The sequence below is a fragment of the Phocoena phocoena genome, chromosome 4 (genome assembly GCF_963924675.1).
Source record: "Phocoena phocoena chromosome 4, mPhoPho1.1, whole genome shotgun sequence".
Lineage (NCBI taxonomy): Eukaryota > Metazoa > Chordata > Mammalia > Artiodactyla > Phocoenidae > Phocoena > Phocoena phocoena.
This window is the reverse complement of record NC_089222.1, coordinates 85,192,669-85,208,667: the sequence shown is the minus strand read 5'-3', so window position 1 is coordinate 85,208,667 and position 15,999 is coordinate 85,192,669. Positions and strand designations below refer to the sequence as shown.

General features: G+C 35.9%; 1 protein-coding gene across 6 annotated transcripts in view; it reads right to left on the bottom strand.

Annotated features, from left to right (window-relative positions):
* Positions 1-15,999, bottom strand: part of ZBTB20 (zinc finger and BTB domain containing 20) — a 798,335-nt gene that overhangs the window by 488,735 nt on the left and 293,601 nt on the right. The window contains exon 4 of one of the 6 annotated variants that reach the window (XM_065875981.1): positions 2,932-2,995. The exons of the other annotated variants lie outside the window; for them this stretch is intronic. The gene's annotated coding sequence lies outside the window, so the exon portion shown is untranslated. The remainder of the gene's footprint in view (positions 1-2,931; positions 2,996-15,999) is intronic. 6 annotated transcript variants of the gene reach the window in all.

The window sequence follows — 15,999 nt, the reverse complement described above, 5'->3', positions numbered from 1 at the left end:
GAAATTAAAGGTGATACAAATAGATGGAGAGATATACCATGTTCTTGGATTGGAAGAATCAATATTGTGAAAATGACTTTACTACCCAAAGCAATCTACAAATTCAATGCAATCCCTATCAAACTACCACTGGCATTTTTCACAGAACTAGAACAAAAAATTTCACAATTTGTATAGAAACATCAAAGACCCCAAATAGCCAAAGCAATTTGAGAACGAAAAACAGCTGGAGGAATCAGGCTCCCTGACTTCAGACTATACTACAAAGCTACAGTAATGAAGAAAGTATGGTACTGGCACAAAAACAGAAATATAGATCAATGGAACAGGATAGAAAGCCCAGAGATAAACCCACGCACATATGGTCACCTTATCTTTGATAAAGGAGACAGGAATGTACAGTGGAGAAAGGACAGCCTCTTCAATAAGTGGTGCTGGGAAAACTGGACAGGTACATGTAAAAGTATGACATTAGATCACTCCCTAACACCATACACAAAAATAAGCTCAAAATGGATTAAAGACCTAAATGTAAGGCCAGAAACTATCAAACTCTTAGAGGAAAACATAGGCAGTACACTCTATGACATAAACCACAGCAAGATCCTTTTTGACCCACCTCCTAGAAAAATGGAAATAAAAATAAACAAATGGGACCTAATGAAACTTCAAAGCTTTTGCACAGCAAAGGAAACCATAAACAAGACCAAAAGACAACCCTCAGAATGGGAGAAAATAGTTGCAAATGAAGCAACTGACAAAGGATTAATTTTCAAAATTTACAAGCAGCTCATGCAGCTCAGTAACAAAAAAACAAACAACCCACTCCAAAAATGGGCAGAAGACCTAAATAGACATTTCTCTAAAGAAGATATACAGACTGCCAACAAACACATGAAAGAATGCTCAACATCATTAATCATTAGGGAAATGCAAATCAAAACTACAATGAGATATCATCTCACACCAGTCAGAATGGCCATCATCAAAAAATCTAGAAACAATAAATGCTGGAGAGGGTGTGGAGAAAAGGGAACACTCCTGCACTGCTGGTGGGAATGTGAATTGGTACAGGCACTATGGAGAACAGTATGGAGGTTCCTTAGAAATCTACAAACAAAAATACCATATGACCCAGCAATCCCACTACTGGGCATATACCCTGAGAAAACCATAATTCAAAAAGAGTCGTGTACCAAAATGTTCATTGCAGCTCTATTTACAATAGCCCAGAGATGGAAACAACCTACATGCCCATCATCATGTGAATGGATAAAGAAGATGTGGCACATATATACAATGGAATATTACTCAGCTATAAAAAGAAACGAAATTGAGCTATTTGTAATGAGGTGGATAGACCTAGAGTCTGTCATACAGAGTGAAGTAAGTCAGAAGGAGAAAGACAAATACCGTATGCTAACACATATATATGGAATTTAAGGGGAAAAAAATGTCATGAAGAACCTAGAGGTAAGACAGGAATAAAGACACAGACCTACTGGAGAAGGGACTTGAGGATATGGGGAGGGGGAAGGGTGAGCTGTGACAAAGCGAGAGAGAGGCATGGACATATATACACTACCAAACGTAAGGTAGATAGCTAGTGGGAAGCAGCCGCATAGCACAGGGAGATCAGCTTGGTGCTTTGTGACCGCCTGGAGGGGTGGGATAGGGAGGGTGGGAGGGAGGGAGACGCAAGAGGGAAGAGATATGGGAACATATGTATATGTATAACTGATTCACTTTTTTATAAAACAGAAACTAACACACCATTGTAAAGCAATTATACCCCAATGAAGATGTTAAAAAAAAAAAGACGCTAAAAAAAAAAGATGTTAAAAAAAAATAGAGTCAGAGAATGAAATACTCTTCAGTATTTTAAAGAATACCTCCCTTGAAAGGTAGCAAGGATTTACAGATTAACTAGGTAGTTGGAGAAATTTCATGGAAGATATACCAAAATAGATTACAATGTATTTATATTCCAGGTTGGCGTCATGGAAGAAAATCAAATGTCTTTCAACCTATTTATTGATGTCTCCTTTTGCAACCAAATAAGCAGGATGGATCACAGCTTTGATGAAGCTATTCCTAAAGCATGAGCAGCATTCCTTTAAGATGTTATCATTCTTGCCTATTAGCAACAGAGTGACAGTCACTGTGCTACTGCTGGTCTCCATGGAGAATCAGCATTAACTAGCCATTTGCAAATATCTCTGTATATTTGTAACTTTAGCTTTCTGCACTCTGACTACCCTAAATTCCAAAGATATACCTACTGTTTTGAGAGCAAAACAGTTCCTCTGATACCGAGTCTTGAGTCTCGTGGGTTGAATGCTGGCTCTCTAAAAGATATGCCCACATCTTAATCCCCAGAAGCTGGGAGTGTGGTTTTATTTGGAAAAAGGGTTTTTGCGGATCTAATTAGGTTAAGGATCTCTAGATGAGATCATCCTGGATTATCTAAGTTTGTCACCCTGGATTATCCTAAATACAATGACATGCGTTTATAAGAGACAGAGGAGAAGACAGAGACACAAAGGGAAGGCCATGTGAAGAAGGAAGCATAGACTGCAGTTATATAGAGCTGCAAGCCAAGGAATGCCTGGAACCACCAGAAGCTGGAAGAGCAAGTAATTCTCCCCTAGAGCCTTCAGAGTGGGTGTGGCCCTGCTGATTCCTTGATTTCAGATTTCTGACTTCTGGCCTCCAGAGCTGTGAGAGACTACTTCTGTCGTTTTAAGCCATCAAGTTTGTGGCAATACTGTAGAGCACATATTACCCTAGGAAACTGATATACCTAGAACAAGTAATTGCTTTGCAGAGAGGTAATGGAATGGATTAGAGAGAACATTTACGCAAGATAGACTCAGATTTTAAATCTAGATTTTCTCTGTATAAGTTGTGTGATGTAAAAATGGAAGTTACTTTAAATCTCTGATGTTCAGGCTTTTCATTAGTAAAATCATGGTAAGCTCTCATTGTAGGATCACTGTGGGATATGGAGGTATGAAAATACCTCACTTGCTGTAAGCATTACAACAGCAGAATATTATTCTGATCAATATTCAATACTCAACCTATTAATAATAAATTCAAAAATGTGCCACATATCTATAAAAATTAAAAACAGTTGTTTTCCTTGAGAATCAACATTTTAGCAATTAGAGCATAAGGGATTGATTAATGTGGAAACTGGTTGTGCAATACCAAATGTTTTGACAAATCTTTATTTCAAACTTACTATTCATGCCATTTTATGCAACCTCCTCGGTTGTCAGTGGAACCATATTCAGTCAGGTTCCTTTACTGTCTCATTTAATATCCTCCCTAGTTTCTTATAGGCAAATAATGGAAAGTAATGCCAGAGTATTACTGGAAAATATTTGCATCTAGCTTGGGCTTAAGACAGCCAGGTAAGAAGCAAAGACTGTGATAATAGAATTTTCCTAAATGTTAGTCTAAGAAAATTGACAACAGCATAATAATCTCTAGGACAAAGTTGTCAAATTCATACCAATCATGAACACCTTTGGTTATCCCTGACATTAAGGAAGACAAAAAAATAAAAGGAGATCTAACAATAATTTTCCTAGAGGGACAATATAGGAATCATGCAGTTTGGGTATTTCATATTCTGGAATAACTCCTTAATGCCAGAAAATTGAGACTCTAGTGAAAACTATTGAAAATACACACAACAAAAGTGAAAAAAATTTTCAAGAATTGCTCTTTTTTACTTTTCTAAGGACAAACTTGGCAAATATTATAAAAAAATTAAATTGAAAAGTATAATAGATTAGCTATCATGTTACTTGTGGCTGTTAAAATTTATTTATTTATTCTTTCACTCATTCATTCTCTCAACAAATATTTATTAAATGCCTCGTCAATACCAGGCATTATGTTAGGTGCTAGAGATACAGTCTTGAATGAGATATCCATTCCCTATCTTAAAGGAGATTTGGATAAAATATTCAATTAAAATAAGGCACACATTATAGGAGTACAATGTAAGGCAACCCTAATTAGTTGGGTAATGAGGGAAGGCATCCAAAGAAAATGAGCTTTAAGTTGAGACTTGCTAAGTTATTTCAGTAAGGGGGAGAAGAGAAAAATGGAGACTTATCCCAAATGAAGGGGAGGATAAGACCAGAAATGGGAGTGAGGTGTGCATTGAAGGCATGAAAAGAAGTTCAGTATGATTGGAGCATAGAAAGCCAGGGGAAAAGTGATATAAGTCAGGCTGGAAGAGGAGACAGGGGCCAGATTTTAAGATTAAGGACATCAGGAGAACATTGCAATAACTTAGGTGAGATAAAATGGTACCGTAAACTAGAATGGTAAGCTTTGATATGGAGAGGAATGAACAGATTTAAAACATACTTAGGAGGAAGATCAAGAGAACTTGGAGACTGAATGAACGTGCGGACAGTAGGGGATATGGAGAAGGTAAGGATAATGCCAGGTTTCTAATGTACGCAATTATGTTCCGACACTGAAGGTAAGGGCACGTCTGCAGGGAAGATTATGAGTTTCCTTTGGGATATGTTGTTTGGGGTGTCTATGGGTAATCAAGAAAAGAAGTCTAGAAGGCAGTACTCAGAGATAAGTCTGGGTAGGAGAGAAAAATGTGGTGGCCATCCATATGAAGATACTAATTGAAGCTATGGGAGTAAATGAGATTGACCAGGAGTTCTATCCAAAGTGAAGAGAGCCTAACAGAGAGTCTTGAGAACAACCATCTTTAATACTGCAAAGGTTAAGTAAGACTGCCTTTAAAGGACTTCGTAATTCCCCTTCATAACAAGCCCTTGCTTTTCTATAGCAATTCAACACTTTCCCTTACATGCATTCTCCTTTTTGGTTCTCAAACAAGCTTATGAAATAAGCAGGGGTGGCAGTATAACTCTTTACAGATAAGAATCAAGGTTCCAAGAAGTTAGGCCTGAGGTCTGTGAAGACTGCAACTTGAAACTTATTTCCAGCATAGTTTTCTTTCCTTAACACTACTCTGCTCTCAAACATCAGCTGCTTACAGCTTCTTCCTTAATGCTAGCCTGGGCAATAGCCTACTTGGCATCGCTAAAGGTGTTAAGCTTTGTGTACATATCAATCAGAAACCTCTCCATCTAGAGCTGCTCTAAGGACAGAAGGGTTAAACTGAGGCAAAATTATGAAGTAGGAGAACTATTTCTTAGAGCTTAGAGCTTCCGACCTTCTCTATCTCTACCTTTCCTTCTGTAGAAACATTTGTTCATTCACTCACCAATTAGTTACTAAGCTAGATACTTTGTGAATACAGGAGTTAATAAGTCACACCCAATCTCCACCTGCATGGATCATACACAATAGCAGGATGGCAGATGTAACAACTAAATATACTTAAAGTTAAGAAATAGAGGAGTAAGGAGCTGGGGGAGCAAACAACAGGCAGACCCAACCTACCCTCAAGAGGCTGCGGAACACATCTTAGAAAAAGTAACATTTACACTGAGACTTAAAGGATGGTTGAAGTCAACTATCTTGGCCACTGTTGTAACGAAAAAAAGTGAGCCTATCGATTAATTCAAAAAATGAAAATGAAGCTTATAGGTTAATGGACTACCTTTTATATTTTCAAAAAGGAAATCCCAGAGTTTGCTATACTTGATCCAAAAGAAAGTATCTCCTTAAATTGTGACATTCCTGGAATTGCACCATTCAAGTCTAAGAGATACAGAACAGTACTCACACACACCTCAACTCACACCAAGTAGGCAGGCATTTAATTTCTCTCCTCCTGAGTCCAGATTTGAAGGCAAGGAAAGAATTTTAAATACATTTTCTTATTTAGTCTCCATGACTCTGAGTTATATTATTCACATTTTACAGAAGAGAAAATCATCTGAAATGGTAGGTAATCTGCCCAAGATTACAAGCCAGTAAATGGGTACTCAGAACATGAAATTAGTTGACTGGTTTTAAAGCATCTATTTGTTCTACCCCACACCACTGCTTTTGCCAAATAAGTGCTCTGTGCTAATGGGAAACTGTAAGGGGGTTCTTTCAGCAAACAATAGAGATGCTTAAAAAACATTTCTAAATATACTAGCCTGACTACCCTATTTAAATTTACTATCCACCTACTCACCATACATAAATCTCCATCTCTTTTGCCCTATTTTTAAAAAGAACTTTGTTAACGTATAATTGAAAAACAATAAATTGCACAAATTTAAAGTGTACAATTTGATAAGTTTTGACACATTGACCAATGAAATCACTACCACAATCAAGATAGTAAAATTATTCATCACCCCCAAAAGTTTCCTTATGCAACCATTGATCTACCTTCTGTCACTACACATTAGCTTATATTTTCCAGAATTTTATATAAATGGATTCTTATAGTATGCACTTGTTTTGTCTACTTTCACTCAGTATAATAATTTTGAGATCCACCATGTTGTAGTATGTATCAATAAATTGCTCTTTTTATTGTTGAGCAGTACTCCATTGTATAGATATACTACAATTTGTGTATCCATATCCATTCATCTCTTTATGGACATTAGGCTGTTTATAATTTTTAGCTTATACAAATAAAGCTGCTATGAACATCTGTGTACAAGCCTTTACAAAGACATATACTTTCTTTTGTGTATATACATAGGAGAAGAATGACTGGATCACATGGGTGTATGTTTAACTTAAAAACACTGTCAGAATGTTTTCCAAAGTGGCTGTACCATTTTGCTTTTCCATCAGTAATGTATGAGGGTTCTGGTTTCGCCACATCTTTGCCAATATTTGGTATGGTCAGTCTTTTTAATTTCAGCCATTGTAATAGGTGTGGAGTAGTATCTCATTGTGGTTTTAATTTACATTTCCCTATTGAGTGATGATGCTGAACATCTTTTCATACACTAAGTTACCATCCCTTTATCTTCTTGGGAAAGTGTGCTCAACTACAAGGAGCACATGCAGCTCAATATCAGAAAAACAAACAACCCAATCCAAAAATGGGCAGAAGACCTAAATAGACATTTCTCCTAAGAAGATATACAGATTGCCAACAAACACATGAAAGGATGCTCAACATCACTAATCATTGGAGAAATGCAAATCAAAACTACAATGAGGTATTACCTTACACCAGTCAGAAGGGCCATCATCAAAAAATTTACAAACAATAAATGCTGGAGAGAGTGTGGAGAAAAGGGAACCCTCTTGCACTGTTGGTGGGAATGTAAATTGATACAGCCACTATGGAGAACAGTATGGAGGTTCCATAAAAAACTAAAAATAGAACTGCCATACGACCCAGCAATCCCACTACTGGGCATATACCCTGAGAAAACCATAATTCAAAAAGAGTCATGTACCACAATGTTCACTGCAGCTCTATTTACAATAGCCAGGACATGGAAGCAACCTAAGTGTCCATCAACAGATGAATGGATAAAGAAGATGTGGTGCATATATACAATGGAATATTACTCAGCCATAAAAAGAAATGAAATTGAGTTATTTGTAGTGAGGTGGATAGACCCAGAGACTGTCATACAGAGTGAAGTAAGTCAGAAAGAGAAAGATCAATACTGTATGCTAACACATATATATGGAATCTAAAAAAAAAAAGTAAAAAAAATAAAGGTTCTGAAGAACCTAGGGGCAGGACAGGAATAAAGATGCAGATGTAGAGAATGGACTTGAGGACATGGGGAAGGGGAAGGGTAAGCTGGGATGAAGTGAGAGAGTGTCATGGACTTATATATACTACCAAATGTAAAACAGCTAGCTAGTGGGAAGCAGCTGCATAGCACAGGGAGATCAGCTCGGTGCTTTGTGACTACCTAGAGGGGTGGGATAGGGAGGGTGGGAGGGAGACGCAAGAGGGAGTAGATATGGGGATATATATATATGTATAGCTGATTCACTTTGTTATAAAGCAGAGCTAACATGTCATTGTAAAGCAATTATACTCCAATAAAGATGTTTAAAAAAAAAACATAAAAGAAAAAAACAAAACAAAGAACAGAGAGTACTACTAAAGGTAATTAGGTAATATATTTTTTAAAAAGAATATAAATGGATATTTCTTCCTTCTCATAACTTATTTGAAAGCAATTTAATAAATAATATGTATATGAAAAAATAAATAAATAAAAAGATTGGGTCATACTGAATTTTGATATTTTTTGATATTTTCTGGCTACAAGTCCTTCATCAAATATATTCTTTACAAATATTTTCTTATAGTCTGTGGCTTGTCTTTTCATTGTCTTAATAATGTTTTCAAAGAGCAGAAGTTTTTACTTTTGATGAAGTTCAATTTATTCTTTTCTGGATCATGTGTAAATGGATAGTGCACTGATCATCTCCTAACATACTTCATGATTCACTTTTCATTGATGGATTCCAAGTGTCTAGAATGGTACCTAATACGCAGTAGGTATTCAATGAACATTTGATTAATAAATAAAAATTTCAAGAAGTTAAATGCAAATTGTGGAGACAGTTTGTAGACAACATAGAAAATAAAGTAGTCTTAAGTGCAAAGGCATGTTCAGTTTTTGTTATCTGATCTAATACAAATGTTTATTGATATAAGTACCCAAATGTATTAAATTCTTCCAGTTAAAGAACCTGGTACCTTTTACCTGGAGACAAATTCTTTCTCCCCCAAAATATGAATTTGAGATTCTGTAGAACTTAAAGTAGTAAGTCCCCTACCCATCTCCATTCTCCACGCCCCCAGTAACTCAAATCCTATATGAATCTTTGTAAATAAATTAAAGCTGATGAATTCTCAAAAACTGTAATTGTGCCAATTATAAATAAGCCTCAGGATGGATTTCAACCAGCAGCGTCCCCAAAACCATTATCTGAAACTCTAATCCATTATTTTTTGTTTCATAATTAATTTTTCTAAGTAGGTCAGTACTATTCATTTTATTTAAGTGCTGTTCTAGTAATCCCATTTTCTCAACAACCAAAGTCAACTATAACTATATCCATATTTTTAATTAAATATACCAAAAACATTCTTATATTATGCAAAACACTAAATTAGGCAGTAAAAGGTTTTTTCTAATAAGTAATATGATAATGTACTATAGTGGTCCTCAATTGCACATCTTGGCCATACAAATCTGGTAGAGTCCTATGAGCACCTCAAGGATTTCCAGATATATGGATGCTTAAATAGGTATTTCCCGCAAGAAAAAGCTTATTTTATTATATTTTAGCATCTAAATCACTAGGAACAATTACCAGAGATGTATATAAGTAAATAGATAGATAAACACATGATGTGGTAGACATACATACGTTATATGTATAACTATATATACCTACATTTTTGTGTGTGTGTGTGTGTGTGTGTGTATGTGTGTGTGTGTGTATAACATCAAAATTCAACTCACTGGAACACAGGAGATAAAATGGTCAAGCAGCCAACAGAATTTGCCACATTGATGGACTTTACTCCTAAGAGAGCTTCTCAGGTCCCCCTCACTCAGAGCTTACATATTCTCCATTTAGACACAATTCTAAAAACTCTGGGATCTGCTTTCCTATCCTCAGCAGATTAAATGTTGATAACTCAGCAGTGTAGGTAGATCTGTGGTTGATACTAGCTGCAAGCAGCCTGACATGGGGAGAAATGAGAGCTCTGATAGAGTCCATCTAAGCAGTGTCCTGGTGGGGTCACCGAGGCCTGCTGGTTAGGAGGAAGCTTAGTGGAAATGGGCAAAATTTCTGGGAGGAAGGGTCTGATGTTCTCAAAGGATGAAATATTTAAGACTCAGTGACAAGGTGATATGGATCCAATAGGAGATTGACAGCAAATAGAAATTCATTATTTTGTTATTTAATGCAAGTTGCTTTTTAAATTATTCTTTCCCTATGAATTTTACCACCAAGTATTTGTGAATATTCTGAGTGAATTAATGCTTCCTGACTTATTAAAGCACTTTTGACACTATAAACTAGCTAACTCTTTCTTAAAAGATACTAAGAAGATAAGGCTTTGCATTTCTCATAAAGGAAAATAAAATCACCACAAGTATATCCATTACGAACCACTAAGGTATGGATTTAGGGAAAATTAGGATGAATATAGAATACTATCCTAACTTTCTGCAGTACCCCCTGAACTGTCACCAGAGTTCTTAATTCAAATATGTACTCTTGATCTAAAAATATGCTAGCCCAAGAAACTGAAGGATTACCCCTCAGCTGAAAGCATATTTAGTGATCTGAGATAGGAGAAATTTCATTTCAGTCAAGCAAATGGTTTTGGTTTTCTAACCAAAGGAAGGCTTCATCATGTGCGAGCCATCATTATAATGGAATGTGACAGAATTTTTTTAAACAGATGTATTTTAACGTAGATCTCTAATAAGGGCTATTTTTCATAGTAGTCACCCTGGTAGAAACTTACTCCAGGGATACTGTCATTACTTGGAAGTTGGGGCATTGCCTTTAGAATTAGTTCCTGAAAAAAAACAGTCTTTTTGCTTCATAGTTACCCTTTCTCTACCACCACATGCCCCTGATTACCTTAACACGAATGTGCCTCACTTACACTGATCAGCAAAGAGCCTCCTCCTGGGATTGGTATCATGGCCTACTTATCCTGGGCTTTGCTGAGGGTTAGGGGTTTATGGGGATTAAGAGAGTCTATTTTTGACCACCACATCTGTGTGGCATACCAAACTCCTTTGGCCAAAAAAGAAATATAAAATTGAGATTACCAAGGGCTCTATTCCTGGGACTAGAGAATGAGAAAAATTCTCCACGACAAAATAGAGGACTTTTAGGAATCACTTTTCATCTGAAGTTCGTGTGTGCATGTTTCCAGCTTGGCTCTTAATTGACCTGCTCTTCCAGTATCTTCTGCCTGGAATCTGAAGGAAAACTCTGACCTTACCAAGAAGGTTGTCATAGAGTAACACGGTAAATAAAGTATAATGAGTTAATTTGAGCACCTAGTTTAGGGTTCTATGTACCCTGTGGGTCTTCAGTAAGAATTTGTTGATTATGTCTGACTCACTTTCAATGTGAATAAGCCACATACATATTGCTATTAAAATAAAACAAGCAACACAAATACTTTCTAACTTCCCGGAAGTGGAAGTAAAGTAGCGAATTGGAAGAACCACTCTCACCCTTCCTAATCCCCACTCCCTGCAAACCAATTCAAAGGGAGAAAAGAATATAAAGGGGAAAATGAACATAAGAAAAACAATTAGCCATTGCAGTCTGCAAAGCCTGTAACGTTATCTGGAATGACAGCATAGCCATTGTTCATGCTGCCAGAGCCCTGCATGTTTGCTAGCTCACCCAAGGTCCTGGGAGAATAATAAACTAAGCAGATTAGATGTAGACTGATGCCTCCATGCCATCACCACCTCACACAACAAGCACACTGTTCTGAGTGTCTGAACACATGCAGGCAGGTAAACCCAGAGAATGGGCACTCCATGTTGGCGGGAGGGGAAGAGGCTGCCAACAAATGGGGCCTGTTTATTATTTAACAGTTGGTACTGCTAGAGGCCTGGCACTGCTATAGAGCACCCTCTGTTTCAGTGCAAGTCAGCCTGATTATGAGAGCATGTGAGCCAAATCGTGTTTACCATAGTCTGTGAGAACCTCAGTGCCCCCAACAGACATGGAAATTCTTACAATAGCTCTCATCCAAACAGAGAACATCATTCCTGAGATGGAGGTAAAGGGCTTTGTGTGCTTAAATCTTGTCTGACCATCTGCTCAGTGTCTCTACGTGTACTTGCTTTTCTCCTGCTTAAGACCAGACATTCCTCTTTAATGACATATTCCTCTGCTTTTGCTTACTCTACTTCAGGACCTAAATCAACCAAATAATGTGTGAATAACCCTCTACTAATAGTGCTGATGCTGTCTTGCACGCTTTGGCTTTTCAGCAAAAGAATCTGCTGCCCAGGACAGCTACCTCCTGCTTCGCCAGGACTGCCTCTGCAGTGAGTCTCCTCTCTGCCAACGAGGGCCACAGGTGGATGCCTTCCTACAAATCCAATCAGCAGGATAATGCACGACTATCACAAGAGTGGACCTTAATGACAAAGAGCCCTGCTTAGATGGTCACCCCATTAACTTTGATTTGATTATTCTGCCCCAGCAGAACACTTGGCTTCATAACCACAGATGGCACCAGCCCAACATAAAACCTGTAGAGAAAGTAGTTTGGTTCATAGATTTTCAAAATGTTAAATATGATATAAAATACAAAAATGGTAAGTATCGAGATAGTCCCTGGCTCCCTAGGAAAGCTCCAACTTCTTTAAAAAAATAAAAAAGTTCAGAGCACATGAAACAATCGTGATAACTAGGCAACACAGATCATCTAATCATTTCCTTTGAAATTCATCATAAATCAACCACCCTTTTAAGTGTAAGAATCTTGGCTTTTATCTTCAATACCAAGGCAGCTTTTGATATTATGTGAATTTATTCTATACAACTGTTTATAAATTTGAGATAAAATTGGCTCCATATAAACTAATTCAATATTTTGAAACTTAATTGTACCTTGGATACACTTTCCCTATGATCATGTGTAAATCACCAAAATACTTTCTACCAATAAAGACAGAGGCATAACAAACTATATTGTCTTACCTGAAACAATGTATATTAATTTTTGTCAATTTTCTAATTGACAGTTGATATTTACATGCTGAAATATCAAAACACTGTTTTTCCTTAATAATCTTTCAAGTTTAAATGCCACTCAAAGAAAACAATATATGCTAAGCATAGTTAAATAAAGTCATAATTTTATATTTTTCACTTTATTATGTTTTCAAAGAAAGTACTTGTCCTTAGGTCATAGATCATATACACATACATCGTAAATAAAACTACAACAACAGAGAAGGTATGAAAAAATAAAGTTAATTCCTAATTTAATTTAATCACTTTCTCTACTGATCAGAGATGCTTCATAAACAGCCCCAAATTAAGGAAGTCAATTCTAAAATCAAGGGGCTTCTCCCAAAGCATTCTGCATATAATAATGTTCATAACTACTAGTCAATAGCAGAGCAATGGATCCAATTATAGGTTCACAAAGGGAAAGGTGCTATTTCAGCCATGACAAAAATATGAACAGGGATTTTTCACAATGAGTAGATTGAAGACAATGACATGTTTATCTTTGCGCTAAAATACTTCACAGCTAGAAAGAGACATTAGTAACAGTTCACACTTGTCAAGAGCTTACAATGTGCTAGATACTCTTTTAAGAGCTTTATATGAATGTACTCATTCAATCCCTACAACCACCAAATAAACATGTACTATTATTTCCTCCATTTACAGATGAGGAAACTGAGGCACAGAGAGGTTAAGTAACTTGCCTGAGGCAGAGTCTAATAATAATCACTGTGTTGAACTTTTCATAGTGCTGATCATTCCATCTGAGGTCCACATCTAATTTAAAGATATGTGGTTCCAGAGGCTGTAAATGTTAGAGCTAAAGCAATTTAAAACTATCTAGTGCATGGTTCTAGAATTCCAGGTTGGAGGAGGAGGTTTGGAAAGACTGTGAAACCTCAAAATTTTGTGGATAGATATACTTTTCTGAGAAAAGAATATGAACCATGAAGCTAGTCTAAATCTCTCAATTGAGAGATTAAGGAAATAAAGCCAGGGAGCAATGCATGTAAATGTTACATATTATAAGAAAAAAACAGAAGAACCAAGCTCAGAAACCAGAGCTCCTGTCATTACCTTCTCAGCCCTAATGCCCTTGGGTGACTGGCCTTCCATGGCAGAAGAAACCTGAGTGAATGACACAGAGATTTTACCTCTGCCAGTTCCCCATAACTCAGTAGAGCAAAACAAGGAGACAAGAAGAACAGAAACTCTAGCGGAGTCTGTTCTTGGATACTCAATGCTAATGGACAAAAGGTGGAACATTTAAGAGATAAGAAGAAAACAATTCTCTAAATTTCTTTTTACTTCCCTTGGATCTCTTAATGGTAGTTTATATCTACCCAGAAATCATCTAGTTTGTCCACATTTTTCAAATTTATATGTAAGGTATTCATAATAATTATTTTAACTTCTTCTATTTCTATGGCTACTTCCCTTCCCGTATTTCTAGTTTTGTGCATTTGTAGGCTTTCTCATTTGGTGATTAAATCACGGAATGTTGATTTATTTATTGTTTTGTCATTCTCTTTGTAAAACCCAATTCTAATTTATTAGTGTCTCTCTTTCTATTCTCTAATTCATTAATTTCCAGTTTTATTTTTTATCAATTTTTTCTTTCTGCTTTGCAGATTTTTTTTCTTTTAACAAACTTCCTGAGATGAATGCTAGTATGTTTATAATTATTTTTTCCTGTAATGTTAATATCTAAAGCCATGGATTTTCCTCTGAACACTGCTCTAACTATACACATATGTACTTATTTTCTGTAAATTCTGTAATCTTTGTTTAATTGAAAAAATGGATTTTAAAAGTTTAAAGTTTACCAAGAGATAATAGTTTTAATTTTACTTCTGAATAATAAACTATATTTGTAATAGATGACTTTAGTCTTATACTTATTGCTTTAAAATATATTCTTGATCTTAATTCTGCCACCTTATTTTATATTATTTTAAAAATCACTTCCTTTCTTTTCTCTGATTTGCTTCATTACTGTGTTTTCTTCCTAACAGTTTGGAAGTTTTATCTTAGTTTGTTAATTCTTCTATTGCAGTGTTTCTCAAAACTACAGGCTTTATTTAAAACATAGATTCCAACTCTCATCCCTCTCCATCAAAAGATTCAGTAGGTCTGCATTGAGATACTGGGTATTTTTTTAAAGGATTTTATAATACTCATTCTGATGGTCTGATGGTCTGATGACCACATCTTGAGTACACTGTTCTAATGGTTAACTTTATACATTTTAATAATGGAGTTAAAGTCCTATTTTTGATTTCATGACTTTATAATACAACTTTGGATTATCTAAAAAATTACTCTAAAAAATCATGAAAATATTCCCCTACACTTCCTTTTGTCCTCCACTCTCTCTTTCCTCTCACGACTGGACTTTGATTCAGTTGTTACTTTTAATTCTTCTTATTATTTTTATAGCTTTAAATGATGCATCTACATCTGTGTTACTTAGTTTGCCAAATTTAGACATTATTGATCCCTCATTCCCAGCTATGAAACACAGGTGAATGAATCCACACTTGCATCCTATTATTTCCTCTTTACCTTTCAAACCTCTCAGGTTCTGTCATGTTATTATTTCTATATCATCAAGGTTTACACCATTTACTTTCTATTCTGTAACATCCTCCCCTCCCTACCCACATTGTTTAGTCATAAGTCTATTTTTAAGTTGATTTGAGATTCACTAAAGTTTATTTATCATGGCTTCTCTTAATATTTTGGTAGCCTAAACTCATCACTAAAATTTTGCTGTTTTGCTTGTTTACCAGAATAGTTCATGGTGTTATAGACTCTGAGTACTTACATTTTAAAATTTTGAGGCAAATCCAATCTTTCACCTTTTGATATTTTTCATATATGCTTTCCAGTTATCTTTCTTCTGCCAGGAATTTCTGTAATTTCATCAAGATGGATCTCAGTGCTTATTGCTCAGCACCATGATTTTCCTAGGATACAGTGTGCCCTTTTCAGTATAAAAATTCAGGACTATTTCCAGAAAAATTTTATTCTATTATACATTGAAATTGTTTTCCATTTGTTCTGTTCTTTTTTTCCTTCACAAATATCAGTTGTCCCAATTATTCATTTGCCTTCCAAAGGTGTAACATAAAATTTTGTTTATTCAATTTTAACAGATAACACATTTACATGATTCCAAAATACAAATGTATGAAATGACACACAGTAAAAAGTCTACCTTTCATCCTGTTTTCCATCCACCCAGTTCTTACACCATCCTCTGACAGGTAACTACTGCTATTAGTTTGTTGCTTTTCAAAAAACAGATATGCC